General features: G+C 37.7%; 2 protein-coding genes across 7 annotated transcripts in view; one reads left to right on the top strand and one right to left on the bottom strand.

Annotated features, from left to right (window-relative positions):
- Positions 1-14,560, bottom strand: part of CMSS1 (cms1 ribosomal small subunit homolog) — a 372,389-nt gene that overhangs the window by 153,954 nt on the left and 203,875 nt on the right. The window contains exon 2 of one of the 6 annotated variants that reach the window (XM_055315906.1): positions 177-241. The exons of the other annotated variants lie outside the window; for them this stretch is intronic. The gene's annotated coding sequence lies outside the window, so the exon portion shown is untranslated. The remainder of the gene's footprint in view (positions 1-176; positions 242-14,560) is intronic. 6 annotated transcript variants of the gene reach the window in all.
- Positions 1-14,560, top strand: part of FILIP1L (filamin A interacting protein 1 like) — a 273,763-nt gene that overhangs the window by 66,318 nt on the left and 192,885 nt on the right. The gene's annotated exons all lie outside the window — the stretch shown is intronic.

Consider the following 14,560-nt stretch of genomic DNA (forward strand, 5'->3'; position numbering starts at 1 on the left):
CACAGAATAAAATTAACATAAACTGACTAAGGATAGTCAGCAATATAGTTGATGATTTTTCAAATTCTGGAGTTTTTTTGTTTTTCTTTTTTGGTCAACATTTCTTATCATGGCAATGGTACAACAGAAATAGCATAAACTTTCAGGTCAGAGAGACATAGATTTGGCACTGCTACCTTGCGTGTATATGACTGGGCCTCAATTTCATCTTCAAAGGGAGAATAATAGATACCCTGCAGGACTGTTGAGGGAATAAATGAGATAATGTATGTTAGATGGGAGCACACAGTAGCTGCTCAAAAAGTGTTAATTATATCACTATCACAGTAATGAATACTCCCTTTTTATAAAGAACCGCACCATCACTTATGCAATTGTTATAGGTGAGCTGGCCTACAGAACAACAAAAGCTGTATTCAACTGCATGTAAATCATTCATATTGTTTTAATAAATAAACGGTCCCTCATGGTTTTGAGTTTATGGGATTTTCTTTAAAGTTTACCAGTATAGATTTTATATCATAAAAGCAGAGATTTTTATGGGTCTTTCAGCTTAGCAAAAGACATATTCTCTGAGAGCTTTACAATGACATGAAGTAGTTTGTGCTAAGGAGGAATATGGCTAACTGCCTCCTCCCTGCCTCAGACAAGCTTCCTAGGATTCACTGATAACGAAAACCACCAGCTGACATTCCTAATAAAAAGTCCTATTGGCTCTGCATACCATATGGTAAACTCTAGGTCACATGTCCTTTTCTTACTTCTGCTTTTCTTCTCTAAGGACAGCTAAAACCTGCCTTTCATAAATTTTAAGACAGTAAGTCAAAATAAAGAATGTGGAATTTGACCTAGTACCAATCCAGATTACCTAAAATAGAATCAATCTCCTTTCCCTGCATAGGCATACCAATCAGTCATGTCCCCTACCACACTGAAATCATCTGTCCTTCAGGTATCATATTCTCTCTCTCCATGTTTTAACACCTATGGTCTTCTCATATTTATTCCCCTAGGACAGGGGTTAGTGAACGATGGCTAGTGGGTCAAAATCTGGTCCATAGTCTATTTTTGTATAGCCTACAAGAATGATTTTTAAAGCACTGGAAGAAAATCAAAATTAGAGTAATTTTTCATGACAAATGAGAAATATGTAAAATTTAAATTTCAGTGCCCATAAATAGTTTTATGGAACACAGCCCTGCTCATTTGTTCTTGTATTGTCTGTGGCTGCTTTTGTGTTACAATGATAGAGTTGAGTAGTTGCTATAGAGACCAGAGGTATGAAAAAGCCTAAAATATTTACTATCTGATCTTTTATTTTTTTTATTTTTTAAAAATTTTTATTTATTTATGATAGTCACAGAGAGAGAGAGAGAGAGGCAGAGACACAGGCAGAGGGAGAAGCAGGCTCCATGCACCGGGAGCCTGACGTGGGATTTGATCCCGGGTCTCCAGGATCGCGCCCTGGGCCAAAGGCAGGCGCCAAACCGCTGCGCCACCCAGGGATCCCTATCTGATCTTTTATACAAAAAGTTTATCAACACTGCCCTCAAGGTCTTTCTTTTGGGATAAAATAAGGCAAATTCATATAAGTTACAATGCCTAATCTCCTTGTCCAGTTAGCCTTGGAAAGGAAATAGAGCCTACCTTGAGTTTTCAGTAGGGGTGGAATGACACAATGAAAAACAAACAAAAAAAACCTCACGCAGGATACAGGAGATGTGAGTCTCACGTTTTGTTTTTATGTTGGTTCTAGACAATTATGTTATTATATAACGTCTCTAGTCCTATAACATGGCTTCTTCCTTGTTGGGCTCTCAGTTTCCTTCATGTTAAAAAAAAAAAAAAAGTCCTTCACTGCCTTAGCATTTCACTATTATAGTACATGAAACCCTATCACCATCTCCTCCCTCATTCCACCTCCCAAATCAATCCAGGGTCAGTGGAAATGGAGGGAATGAGGATACTGGACACTTTCCCATAGGACTTCAGGATGGAAGTGTAGAACCAAGTTTTAACCCTATAGAGATGGGCCCCTGATGTGACCACATGTCTACTACAATAAATAATTCATCCTGGTCTCCAGTGGAGAAAGGGGTTACCTTAAGGCATATAAGACTGAATCACTTATTTTCTGGAAGTTCCCTATTATAAATATGACTGTTAAGCACATAGTTTAAAAATGTTTATGTCTGGGAGATTACAGCAGAAAGAATAGACTTTAAGGCTGGATAAAGGGATGGAGATGGCATAGGCAGAGATACCTTTATATTCAAAATACAAAGAAAAATACAGTAGTATGCAGAGATTTTCTATTCATACAGATATTATCAGTTGGCAATACATTTTTTTTAAAGATTTAATTTTTATTTATTTATTTTTGTATATTTTTTTATTGGAGTTTGATTTGCCAACATATAGTGCAACACCCAGTGCTCATCCCATCAAGTGCCCCCCTCAGTGCTCATCACCCAGTTACCCCATCCCCTCACCCACCAAGTGCTTTTACCATTCCATGTCCTTGCTGTACAACAGGCAAGCTGTTTGATTTCAATGCCATGGACCTCCCTTTAACTAACTATGTTTATATTTGCATGACAGAGGAAGATGAGTTATTGGATTTCTGTCTAATGCAGAAGATTGAATTAGTTATGGGTACAGTGATTACCCATCATTTCAAGTGGTAAGCAGAGCTTGGAGTCTTGGCCTGCTTTCTGATCACAATGTATTACTGAACAACTTTGGAACAGGTGCTGTTAAAGGGAAGATAGGTTCTGAGAAAACACTAGAGTGGATAACACTTGCATGCATGAGGGTGAACCATAATTTTTATAAGTGGAGACGACAAACAATTACCTATTACAAATGTGATGAGAAGTATCTAAACTCTATTAAAATTAGAGTCGGAAAAGCTCAGAGAGCTCTGAGTCTAAGCTCCCTTCATGAACAATGAGAATGCATGTCAGGCAGCCACTGCACAGCCTTTGCCTCATCACTCACTTCTGGTGGCAGTGTTCCCTACTTCACCCAGGTCAGCTAATCCTATTGTGTGTGGTACAACTCCAATGACTATGCAGTCAGAAAATGTCCAAGAAAGTACAGAAAATAGTGAGCTAGAAAATAGGAGTTCCAAATTCCTACATTAACTCTAGTTGTGTGACATTGAGCAAATCCTTGGTACCCTCTGAGCCTTGGTTTCCTCATCTGTAAAATTGGGTCTCTGTGATCCTTTCCAGTTCTGAATTTTTCTGCCACTATAATTTCCATTTAATGCTACTGAAAATCAGGTGTGAGAAAGCTACAAAGAGCTGTGAAGTTTTTCTTCTTACAGTTCTCACTTATGTCACAGTGGGCTGCCTTTGAATGTTCCAAGACTTTCTAAACTTAGTCCTAACACTTGGTCTTTACCTCAGCTTTCTAGATTACCTATAGCTTGATTCTGCTTGGACTGTTCATATCTCAAATGTTATCATGTCCCAGAATCTGCCTTTTTACTCACCAGATGGCCAAGGTCAAGCTACAAAATCCCTCTAAGTGGTTCAGTTTGGCTTGCACAATTCTGAAGTTAAAAAACAACAACACAAAACTTCAGGAATGTTTTACTGTTCTCACTTACTGAACTAAAAGAGTCTTGTTCTATCTTCTATGGAATGTTAGTAAACTGCTCAACATTTGATTCCTTTTTATGATTAAAATACATAGGCCAGAATAAACCATGAGCTCAGGGACAAGTTACACCTTTTATAAAAACTGCAATTAATGTACATTTGGTATAGTTAAGTATATATGATTATTTTTTTAGAAGCAAAGTGCTACACATTTTAACATGATAGTAACTTGGCAAAGTTGCAAATGCAACGGTAAAATGAATGGCCATTTAGCATTTAATATATATAACTAAAGTGGATACCATTGAAAAGACTGTGCCTGGAGAACATTACTTTATTGAACAGTCATAACCAAAATCTATAGTCTTGTGTAACTAAAAACTTAGTTTCTATACAAATAAGTACATTTAGTTATTTTAGTAAGATGTAAATAAAAATAAAAAAAAGATTTAAAAAAAAAAAAGTAAGATGTTTTTTCTTTCTTTTTTAAAAGATTTTATTTATTTGAGAGAGCGAGGGGCAACGGGAGAGGGATAAGCAGACTCCCTGTTGAGTGTGGAACCTGATGAAGGGCTTGAACCCAGGACCCTGAGATCATGACCTGAGCTGAAGTCAGATGTTTAACTGACTAATCCACATAGGCACCCCTTTAGTAAGATATTTTAAAATAAACTTTCACATTTTTGTTATAAATGTGAAAATAAACTAGTTTTTCAGCCATTTAAGTCCAAGAAAAAATTTTTTTTTAAACAAAAGGAAGGCAGTCTAGGTACTGAAATAACAGTGCTAATAATTGGCTGACTTGCTTGAAAACATCCCAAGGATGTTTATGTGTCATATATATATATATTACTTTTTATATATTTTTATTTACATATTTTTAAATATATTTTATATATAAGTATATTTTATATTTTTATATATATAAAGTAGGCTCTAGGTATATTATATATATATAAATTCATATATATTATATATAATACTTTAATATAACTTTTAGCAAAAAGTTATATTAAAAATACCACTATAAATAGTTCATAATAATAATTTCTGAGTCTTCCACTGGACTTTAACAACCCCCAAACTCCTTACCTTGGCCTGCCTTCCTCTCTAATGTCTTCTCCTACCACTTTCCCCCATTTCTCCCTAGTCTAGTTTTACTTGTTCTCTACCAAAGCACAGAAGTTTTTTCCACTTGAGTGTCTTTACATATTCTTTTCCCTCTGTTTGTAGTGTTCTTCCTCCTATTCATTGTTTGTCTAACTCTAAACTCTGTGTTGTGGAGAAAGTCATATTGTTCAAATGTTTCCTACCTTTAGAGGTTTGGAAATTCACTCGGGAGGCTGAACTAATTCAAATAACATTTTCCATATTCTAAACATCAATATATTGGGAAAAACTGTTATGGCAAAGAACGATAAGCATGCATTAAAGTTCAGCAGAGTGGAAGTAGGAGGACTCAATGTGTAGAGATGACTGGAAGAGCTCTTCTGTGGTTTTGTGAGCCTGAAAGCCATATGATGTAGTCATATGCTTGTCTTCAAGCTACTAGGTGTAGCTAGGGAAGTGCTTACTCTTTGTTTTGACCCTAGGTCAAAGAGGGTATAGGATGGATATGGCACACTAAAGATTTTTGTTTGGCTCAAAGTTGAAGAAATTGCTTTTTTTAGATTCATTTATTCATCAAGCATTTACTGAGCACCTACTATGTATGAGGCACATTTCTAGATACTAAGTATACAGCAATGGACAAATAGACAAAAATAGATAAAGTCTTTACCCTTTTGGAACCTATATTCTAATGTGGAAAACAGATAACAAACAAGAAAAATATGTAATATATGGGATCATGATATGTACGAACAAGAAAACAAAGTTGAGAAGAAGAGAGGAAGGAGGTGTATGTGTGTGGCTACAAGTTTAGATAGTGTGGCCAAGGAAGGTCTATGGTGATGATATTTGAGCAAGGGATTGTAGGAGGTGACTGAGCCATGGAGATACCTGGGGAAACATTCCTGGCAAGGGAAGAGCAAAGACAAAGGTCATGATGAAGAAATGAGCAGGTTTATCTGAGGAATAGACAGGAGGCCACTGTGGCTACAGAGGTGATGTCAGAAAGCCTCATGGAGCATTGGGAGGATTTTGGATTTTGCTAAGTGAGATGGGAAGCCTTTGGATGGTTGTGAAAAGAGGAGCGACATGATCTGACTTATGCTTCAATAATATCCCTCTGACTGCAGGAAGGAGAGTATGGAAGGGAGACCAACTGGGAGGCTACTGCAGTAATCCCACAAAGAGATAATGGTGGTTTGGGCTATAACAGTGCAAGAGACATCTATAAGAAATGATCAGATTCTGAAGATATATTGCAGGCAGACCCAAGAGGATTTCCAGATAGATTAATGTAGGTTTTGAAAGGAAGAGAGGAGTCACGGACAACTCCAAGGTTTCTGGCTTGCGCATGTCTAAGAAGGAAGTTGCCCACATTTAAAAATCACAAGACTTAATAATTCAGACTTTCAACTTCTCTCAAAACTCTATATGATATGCACAAATGTATACCTGTATTTTTCACATGACAAAAATCAGCTGGAGCTGGTAAGCAGTGGCTGCCTTTGGAGAACTCTCCCTGTTGTCTTAAACCAGGCCTTCTGGGTAATAAACAGCTGGCTTGTAGCTGCCTGATTGCTGTAGGCAGCTTGAGTTTGAGATCCCTGCCCAAAATTCTCTCATAAATTCACTGTCCTACAATACAACATAACTTCCCAGAAATTCTGATGAAAGAAAGTGTTGACAAAGTATTTATTTTAAAATGGGTATAAAAAGAGTACCCATTATTATAGTTTTGTCCTCCATAGTGATTGGACAACAACCTGTGACAGAGGTCCGTCCATCCTCTGTCTTCCTTCTCAGTGAAAAGAGAAGCCCCTGAAGAAAAAAACCTTCTTCTGCACATTCTGACTTCATCAAGTCTAAATCTCACTCACTTGACATTCCATGTCCCCACTGCCCAATAGTGAGGAATGGTACTGGACCATATCAGGACTGGACCTGATCTCTCTGTACCCATGATTTCTAAACAACAGTGCTCTGAGACCCCAGTCAATATGAAGGGACATTGGTTCCAGGCTGGTGCTATCACTAATAAGCCTACTGACTGGCAAATTACTTACCTTCTCTGGGTTTCTGTTCCCTATCAACAAAGAATGGAGTTGGACTACAATATGGCTTCTCCAAGATCTAATGTGTGGACAAATACCCTGCTCTAGATAATTATTAAGCTTCATTTACATAAGGGTTATTGGCTTAGAATGAAGTGCTTGGTGATAATATCCCTGGAAGACCCGGTATCTTTCCCTTTAGCAAATAAAAATAATGTACATTCAAATGTCTTGTTTTGTTTTGTTTATGAGGAAGCTCAGTTGAATGCAATGTTCAACAGTAACAAAACCACTTAACTTCAGGGATTTGAGTACAGCACTTCTCTCCTTTCTTCATATTCATCCTATGGTTTTTATTTTATTTTAACTGCCCAGTTCCAAGTACATTTTGACTCTAGGGAATATCAAATCTTTTCTGAAAGGGAATGGGGTAAGCACTGGAAGAAAGGAACAGGAAAAAGAAAAGTGATAGAAAAAAAAGTCTTTCTAATTTGATATTAGGGAAGTCGGCACTTATCGTTTGTGAAAGAGATCATATAAATAAATATAAACTGTACAATGCTGCTGCAAGCAGCTTTGTCTGAGGCCTGCACCCTTTAAAATTTGTGTTTTTAGATGAACAAAAGCAGCTATGAACAGTATAGAGCTACAGACTCGTAAGGAGGACAAGCCCCACTGAAAAATTCTTCCATGTAGCCTCTCTCTCATATTAATTATGGTCATTTAAAGAAAAAAGTGATAAATTTCCTGATCTGGATTAGCTCCCTGTAATAAAGGATCAGTTTTGATATTAAGAAAAATTTAAAGAAAAGTACTTTTAAACTGGCAACATAAAACTGTGGGTAAAGTAAGCAATAAGACAGATACTTTGGCCAAACTGTGGAAGGAGCCTCGGTGTCCATCGAAAGATGAATGGATAAAGAAGATGTGGTTTATGTATACAATGGAATATTACTCAGCCATTAGAAATGACAAATACCCACCATTTGCTTCAATGTGGATGGAACTGGAGGGTATTATGCTGATGAAATAAGTCGATCGGAGAAGGACATTGTATGGTCTCATTCATTTGGGGAATATAAAGGATAGTGAAAGGGAATAAAGGGGAAAGGAGAAAAGATGAGTGAGAAATATCAAAAAGGGAGACAGAACATGAGAGACTCCTAACTCTGGGAAACAAACTAGGGGTGGTGGAAGGGGAGGTGGGCGGGGGGGTGGGAGTGACTAGGTGATGGGGACTGAGGGGGGCACTTGATGGGATGAGCACTGGGTGTTATTCTATATGTTGGCAGATTGAACACCAATAAAAAATAAATTTATAAAAAAATTTAAAAAAAAGACAGATACTTTGTGGTATACTCTATAAACCTGCATTCATAAAGGGTCAGAGTCAAGGTCAGTTCTCCCCTCGTACCCGGGGAAAACTCTGGCTTGAGAGTCAGGACACCTAGTTTAGCTACCAACTAGTTCGACAACCTTGGGCAACTCATGTAACTACCTTGGGTCTCACCTGTAAAATGAAGAAAATGTGGAGAGTACAGATTCAGAAGTCTCATAACTGAGCTCCACTTACTCAATTCTACCCCTTTGTTCAGCTCAGGACTGAGCCCACACATAATGAATCCTGGAGGCCAGAAGGCTGTTCTCTAGTATACTCCATGCATTTCTCTCAATTGTTTGAACAATTATGTTTGTTCCCAAACCTGCTTATGCCTGTTGGACTTGTTATCATAATTATAATTCAATCAATTATTATGTAAAATGATGAAATATGACAGTGAAGGCAGGAGTTGTTCTTATGAAGAAACACTGAACACTTTGAGAAGACCTGATAAGGGTAAATCACTTAAAATAGCTATTAACAGATATGGGTTAAACAAGTTTAAAAGAATAAAAAATAAATTGTTAAAATCTAGAAGTTTTCCTTCTTAAGTCCTATTCTACTTTAACAAAATTGAAGTGGAGAACCACAGAAAATGCAATCATTAAGGTATAATTAATGCAAGAAAAATGTTAGGAAATTATAATCAGCAGACCTATAATCAAAGAAAAGGCCTTGGCCCTACATCAAGGCTTCTTATTGCAAGGGGAGGGAAGTAACAGCCACAGTGAAATGCTGTAGAAGCCCCCTGTTCTTATTTAAAACCAGATGAAACAGGCATTGATGACACTGAAAGAACTTCCCAGGAAAAGGCTAGTGAAGGAGAAGTATAGTGGAGGATGGGGTTAGGTTTGTGGAAGGACAGGCACACACACACACACACTGTCTGGTATGTCCCTGCCAGTCTGCAAGCTGAAGGGAGAATGAATGCATTTCTGTGGAGGACCACAGGTTGGTTGGTCTCTGAGCTCTCAAGAAGTAAACACTTCTTTAACTACTAGAGTTAGTAGTCAAATTCTGCGCCTGCCTCCTCAGTTTTTTCATGCATGTATTTGATAAATTACTTAATGAGTAGTAGTATATGTTGAATTTACCTGGGCAAAGGGCATTGAGAATGAGAACACAGGATGCTCTGGTTTCATGAGAGTAAGACATGCAAAGCGTGAGTAGTCCTAGGTAGAAATAATAGTTTTCAATGGCAAGACCAGGCCTGTAATTTTCTGCAGCACACCATGACATCATGGTTTATATGAGGCCAACTCCATAAATCAAGCTTTACCTAATTAAAGATTCTTCTGCAGATCGACATTATTAGAGCAAATAATTAAAACTGCCTAGGCAATAATATAAGCCAGATCTGTTTACAAAAATGTTCTTTTTCTCCCCCAAACTTTTTTAGTCTCACTACCACTTACAGATCTTTCACATTTAGTAAATTATAGACTTAGAGCATTTCTTTTAGTCTGACTTCACTTTCAAGGAATTCTTCAATTAACTTTACGTTGCTTTAAGCTGTTCATCCAACGAGAAAACAATCTGTGGTTTCTGACTCCTTCGCGTGCCAATGGCTGCCATCCATGTTTGACTTTCAGACACACTGTCTCTTGAGAGCCAGGCTCTGTTTTCATAAAATGAGCCAGTTGTCATAGCATTTTGACAAGCACTATAGAAAAACAAGGAACAATACTCGGTGGTGGCTAAGCTGAGAGAATTACCACTGCAAGGGTGACTGCACTGGGACATACATGACAATCCACACCCAACCACTTGGTCTGAGCCAGAAAGTAACACATATTCCACTTTCATCTGTGACCTTTCCATTTTCAGGCACCATCTCTTTACCACCAATTCCTTTCTTTCCCCGTTCTCTTTTTCACCAATGGCTAAAACACCAAAACTCATGGAAAGATGTGGCTACTTTAACAACAGGCAAAAATACCAGTGAAAATCTAGGAAGCAAGAGATTATCCTGTTTTTGCAATAGTTACAGTGCATCTAGGATCAGATTTTCAGCCAAATGCAGTGTAATGAAAAAGCATGAGCTCAGAGGTGGGACCTCAGTCTAAAACTATGAATTTTCTCAGACTCTGGTGTAGCAACCTCAATTCTCTGCCTCTTCGGGCTCACACATTAATATTTCTGAAGAAGTGCAAATAATGACTGGGCAGTGGAAAATAACAATAGGAACAAATGATGTAAATAAATGATGAACACTGAAGAAATACATCTTTAGGTTTTCTACCTATCATCCCTGAGTCAGACAGAATGGAATTTCTTTCACTCTCCTTTCACCTTTGCTTAGTTAGCCTGTTCCTAGGTGTCCTTCATCTGAGTCTATCCTATGGAAGCACCTGTGACTTCAACAGAATAATAAACTGATAATGATATTTTGAAGGCCTCTTGAATACTCAAGCCCCAATATAAAATGCATATGTGGGTTTTCAAAAATCATGCTCAATGCTATTCCTCTAATGGGACGTGCAACTGTTGAATATACAGGCCTTTCCAAAGCAGTGGAATGAATACCGGCAGAGCCGGTAACAATGCAGGCAAAGCCAGGGGAACCAGGATGAATGCACAGGCCACGTGAAGCCCAAGGGCTGACGGTAGACTTGCACCGGTTCAATACGGGCTGGCAACAGATGGGATGACCAAAGAAGTTCTCTGCTCGTATAACAGAACTGTGCTTTGACTCCCTTAATGCTACTGCCACTTTACTTGAATCAAAAGATCTGTAGGATTCCTGAGAGATCCAAACTTATTCTAATGCCGTTCTTTTCCCCTGGTCTTCCTAATTTTATTTAAGATCCCTATGTGGATTTTATTGTATGTTTTATTTCCAAGCTATTGCAAGTTCTTTGCAGAAAAAGATTAGTGTAACCATGTTTGTCTTCTGTCTCCTCCCTCCTTCCCTCTCACTCTCTTCCATCCTCCCTCTCGGAAAGACAGACAGAAACACACACTCACACACACATGGATCTAGCAACCAAGCTATTTTTCCTTCTCCATTAAAAAGATCAGAGTTTCATAAAGTATCATTCTTTCTTTAAACTGCAAATCATTGTTTCTATTGAATTATCTCTATGTCTATTCTGCAATTTAAAAAATACCAGCAACCAAGATACTTGATATAAAATTTACTAATTTATTCAAAGCACTGCTTTATGGAAATCCAGTACTTTTCTAAAATGGGGTCAAAATGCAGATGTTACTTCAGACTCAAGAGCTCAAGATAGCTCCTCCTCTCCTGCTTCTTGGTTATGACACTTAAATTCTCTGAATAAAACAAAATGCTATAGAAATTTTCTGCCCAAGGAGGCAATTTTGAAATTTTGGGAAGAGTTCCTTCTCTCCTGAAGCTTTTTGCATAATCCTGTGTACCATTAGCTTATTTCATGGAGTAAAGGTGGTAAAGATGACTAAATTGGAAGGAAAAAATGGACCACGAAGAACATAGTTGAGGACACAAAAACTCAAGTCTCACTTCTTAGCAGCTCCAAAGAATGAGCTTATTATGTATAATGCGAGTTCTGGAGTGTGTCACCAGAAACTCAAGTGCTTTTAACATTTTATGCCTAGAACAGCAGTGACACTGGAATGACTATGTTCTCCAATTTTCTAGGTGAGAAGAGTAAACTGGGGAAATCTGCTTTGGGATTCAAGGTCTAGGCAATGAAGAAAGATCAAAATTATTCATAATTTTCTAATAAAATAGCTCTTTTGTTTTTTAAAAAAGATTTTATTTTCTTTTAAGCAAACTCTACACCCAAGGTGGAGCTTGAACTCATGACTTTGAGATCAAGTGTTGCATGTGCCACCAACTGAGTCAGCCAGGCTCCTCTAACACTTAGTAATAAGTAAATAGTAATATGTTTACTGGCTTGGTAAAATTTAAATTAAATCATTAAAAATGATTAAAAATTTTTAAGACTTTGTCATTATTAATTTTTTTTAAAAAAATTATTCATTCATGAGAGACACAGAGAGGCAGAGATACAGGGAGAGGGAGAAGCAGGCTCCATGCAGGGAGCCCAGTGTGGGACTTGATCCTGGGACTCCAGGATCATGCCCTGAATCAAAGGCAGGTGCTATAAACCTCTGAGCCACCCAGGTGTTCCTGTCATTATTAATTTTTAAACTGCTGTTCCTTCTGGTGAGAGTAGGATCAGAAAGGCTACCTTCCTGGAGTGCCTGGGTGGGTCAGCTGGTTGAACAGATGACTTTTGGTTTTAGCTCAGGTTATGATCTCAGGATCCTGGGATCTAACCCCACCTCAGGCTTTGTGTTCAGCCAGGAGTCTTGTGGATTCTCTCTCCCTCTCCCCTCCCACCCACCTCTCTCTTGCTCCCTCTCCCCCTCCCTCAGCTCACTCTCTTTCCCTCTCTAAAATAAATAAATAAATAAGTAAATCTGAAAGAAAGAAAGAAAAAAAGAAAGAAAGAAAGAAAGGAAGGAAGGAAGGAAGGAAGGAAGGAAGGAAGGAAGGAAGGAAGGAAGGAAGGAAGAAAGGCAGGCTACTTTCCCTGTCAGTTTATATTTTTATGTATTTTAGGCCTTGGCAAAAGATACCATCCTATCTGTAGCCCTCAAATAAGAATGGTCAAAGTAATGCTGGGTCTCATATGATCTATTTCAGACCTTTAAAATAACCAGAGCCTAATGAATTGATTCTGTTTTTATGCTGGTGACATCTACCTTCTTTTGGAAGTTCAGTGATTACAGAGGGAATGTTTTGGCTTTCTAGTGTAAACTTGTACAAATTTTGAACATGGGGAACTTACAGCTTTCAGCTGTAAACTTGTCTTCTACTAAGAAACCACAGCAATAGACCATAAGTGAGAGAATCCAGCTTTTAGGAAATCTGCAAATGATTTATTTGCAGAATAGCAAAATGAATTGCAAAGAATGATATGAAATAAAAAGAGGGTGTGGGGTAATAAATGAAGATACAGGGTTTAAAAGGATGCAGGGAAATGAAGACATTAAATGCTACATAATTTTAGAAAATAAAATTACAAGGCATATGATATGCTTGCAAAATTCTTGATTATAGTAAGGCTTTCCAGGGAATAAGGAAACTTGCATGCCTAATACCCTGGGTGATTATTGAATCAGAGTTATTACTCAGAAAATAAAATTGCATATAATATATAGAGGTTTCAAGCCAGTTTCCTTATGTCACACTCCTCCTGCCCTCAATCTTACGCTAGCCACTTCCTCTAAAAGACAAAGAACCACTACAACTTTCCAGGATTCTCTTCCATAAATTACAAGTGAATAAAAAAAAAAATCAAATGAAAGTAAGGCATGAAATTAAATGACAATATAAGGAAAATTCTTACTCCTTAATGTTGTCCTTAACAGCTTGAAAAAAAGATTATAGGGTGAGTCACACTCTTATGAAAACATGCATCAGCTTACATTTATATATAGTTTTAAAATAGAAGACTTTTAAATAGCAAAGGAAAGGAAAGATAGTCAATAGCTATATCCAAGAATTCTAGAAATAGTTTTATTTTTTAAAATTTATTTTTTATTGGTGTTCAATTTGCCAACATACAGAATAACACCCAGTGCTCATCCCGTCAAGTGCCCCCCTCAGTGCCCGTTACCCAGTCACCCCCACCCCCCGCCCACCTCCCTTTCTACCACCCCTAGTTCATTTCCCAGAGTTAGGAGTCTCTCATGTTCTGTCTCCCTTTCTGATATTTCCCACTTATTTTTTTTTCCTTTCCCTTTTATTCCCTTTCACTATTTTTTATATTTCCAAATGAATGAGACCATATAATGTTTGTCCTTTTCCGATTGACTTACTTCACTCAGCATAATACCCTCCAGTTCCATCCACGTCAAAGCAAATGGTGGGTATTTGTCATTTCTAAAGGTAGAAATAGTTTTAGAGAAAAAAAGATCTGCTATTGTCTTTAAGGAGACCAAAATGCCACAGTTTAACTTCAAATGGCAGGTAATCCAAGGATTCTCGAGTTTCTTCATTAATTGACACTTCAAAAAAAGATGGCAATATGCATGTTGCTGGTAATACAAAGTGCATATAAAAGAATTTCATTCTTTGGTTACTAAGGTGCTTCCTTTTGCTCTTAATTGGTAAGGTAGGTGTCAGGTAGATCTAAGCACATAAATAGGACACAGAGTTGAAGAGGAAAAAAAAGTGTTGACAGGATGTGATGAGCTAACAGTTACTAGTAATGGGAGAGGTAATTGTAGCACAGGTATGGTTAACATGGTCATTAGGAGGTGCTAAAAACCTCATCTAGCTTTACTGTTCTAATCTCTATCACAGCCTTAGAAATCTTTGCTGATCTAACACATTAATTCTTGTAGATCTGTATAATGTACACAGTGGATCACACTGTGTGTGACTTCTCTCCAGCACTCAATTTATTTTTGGC

This window comes from Nyctereutes procyonoides, unplaced genomic scaffold, assembly GCF_905146905.1.
Source record: "Nyctereutes procyonoides isolate TBG_1078 unplaced genomic scaffold, NYPRO_anot_genome, whole genome shotgun sequence".
NCBI lineage: Eukaryota > Metazoa > Chordata > Mammalia > Carnivora > Canidae > Nyctereutes > Nyctereutes procyonoides.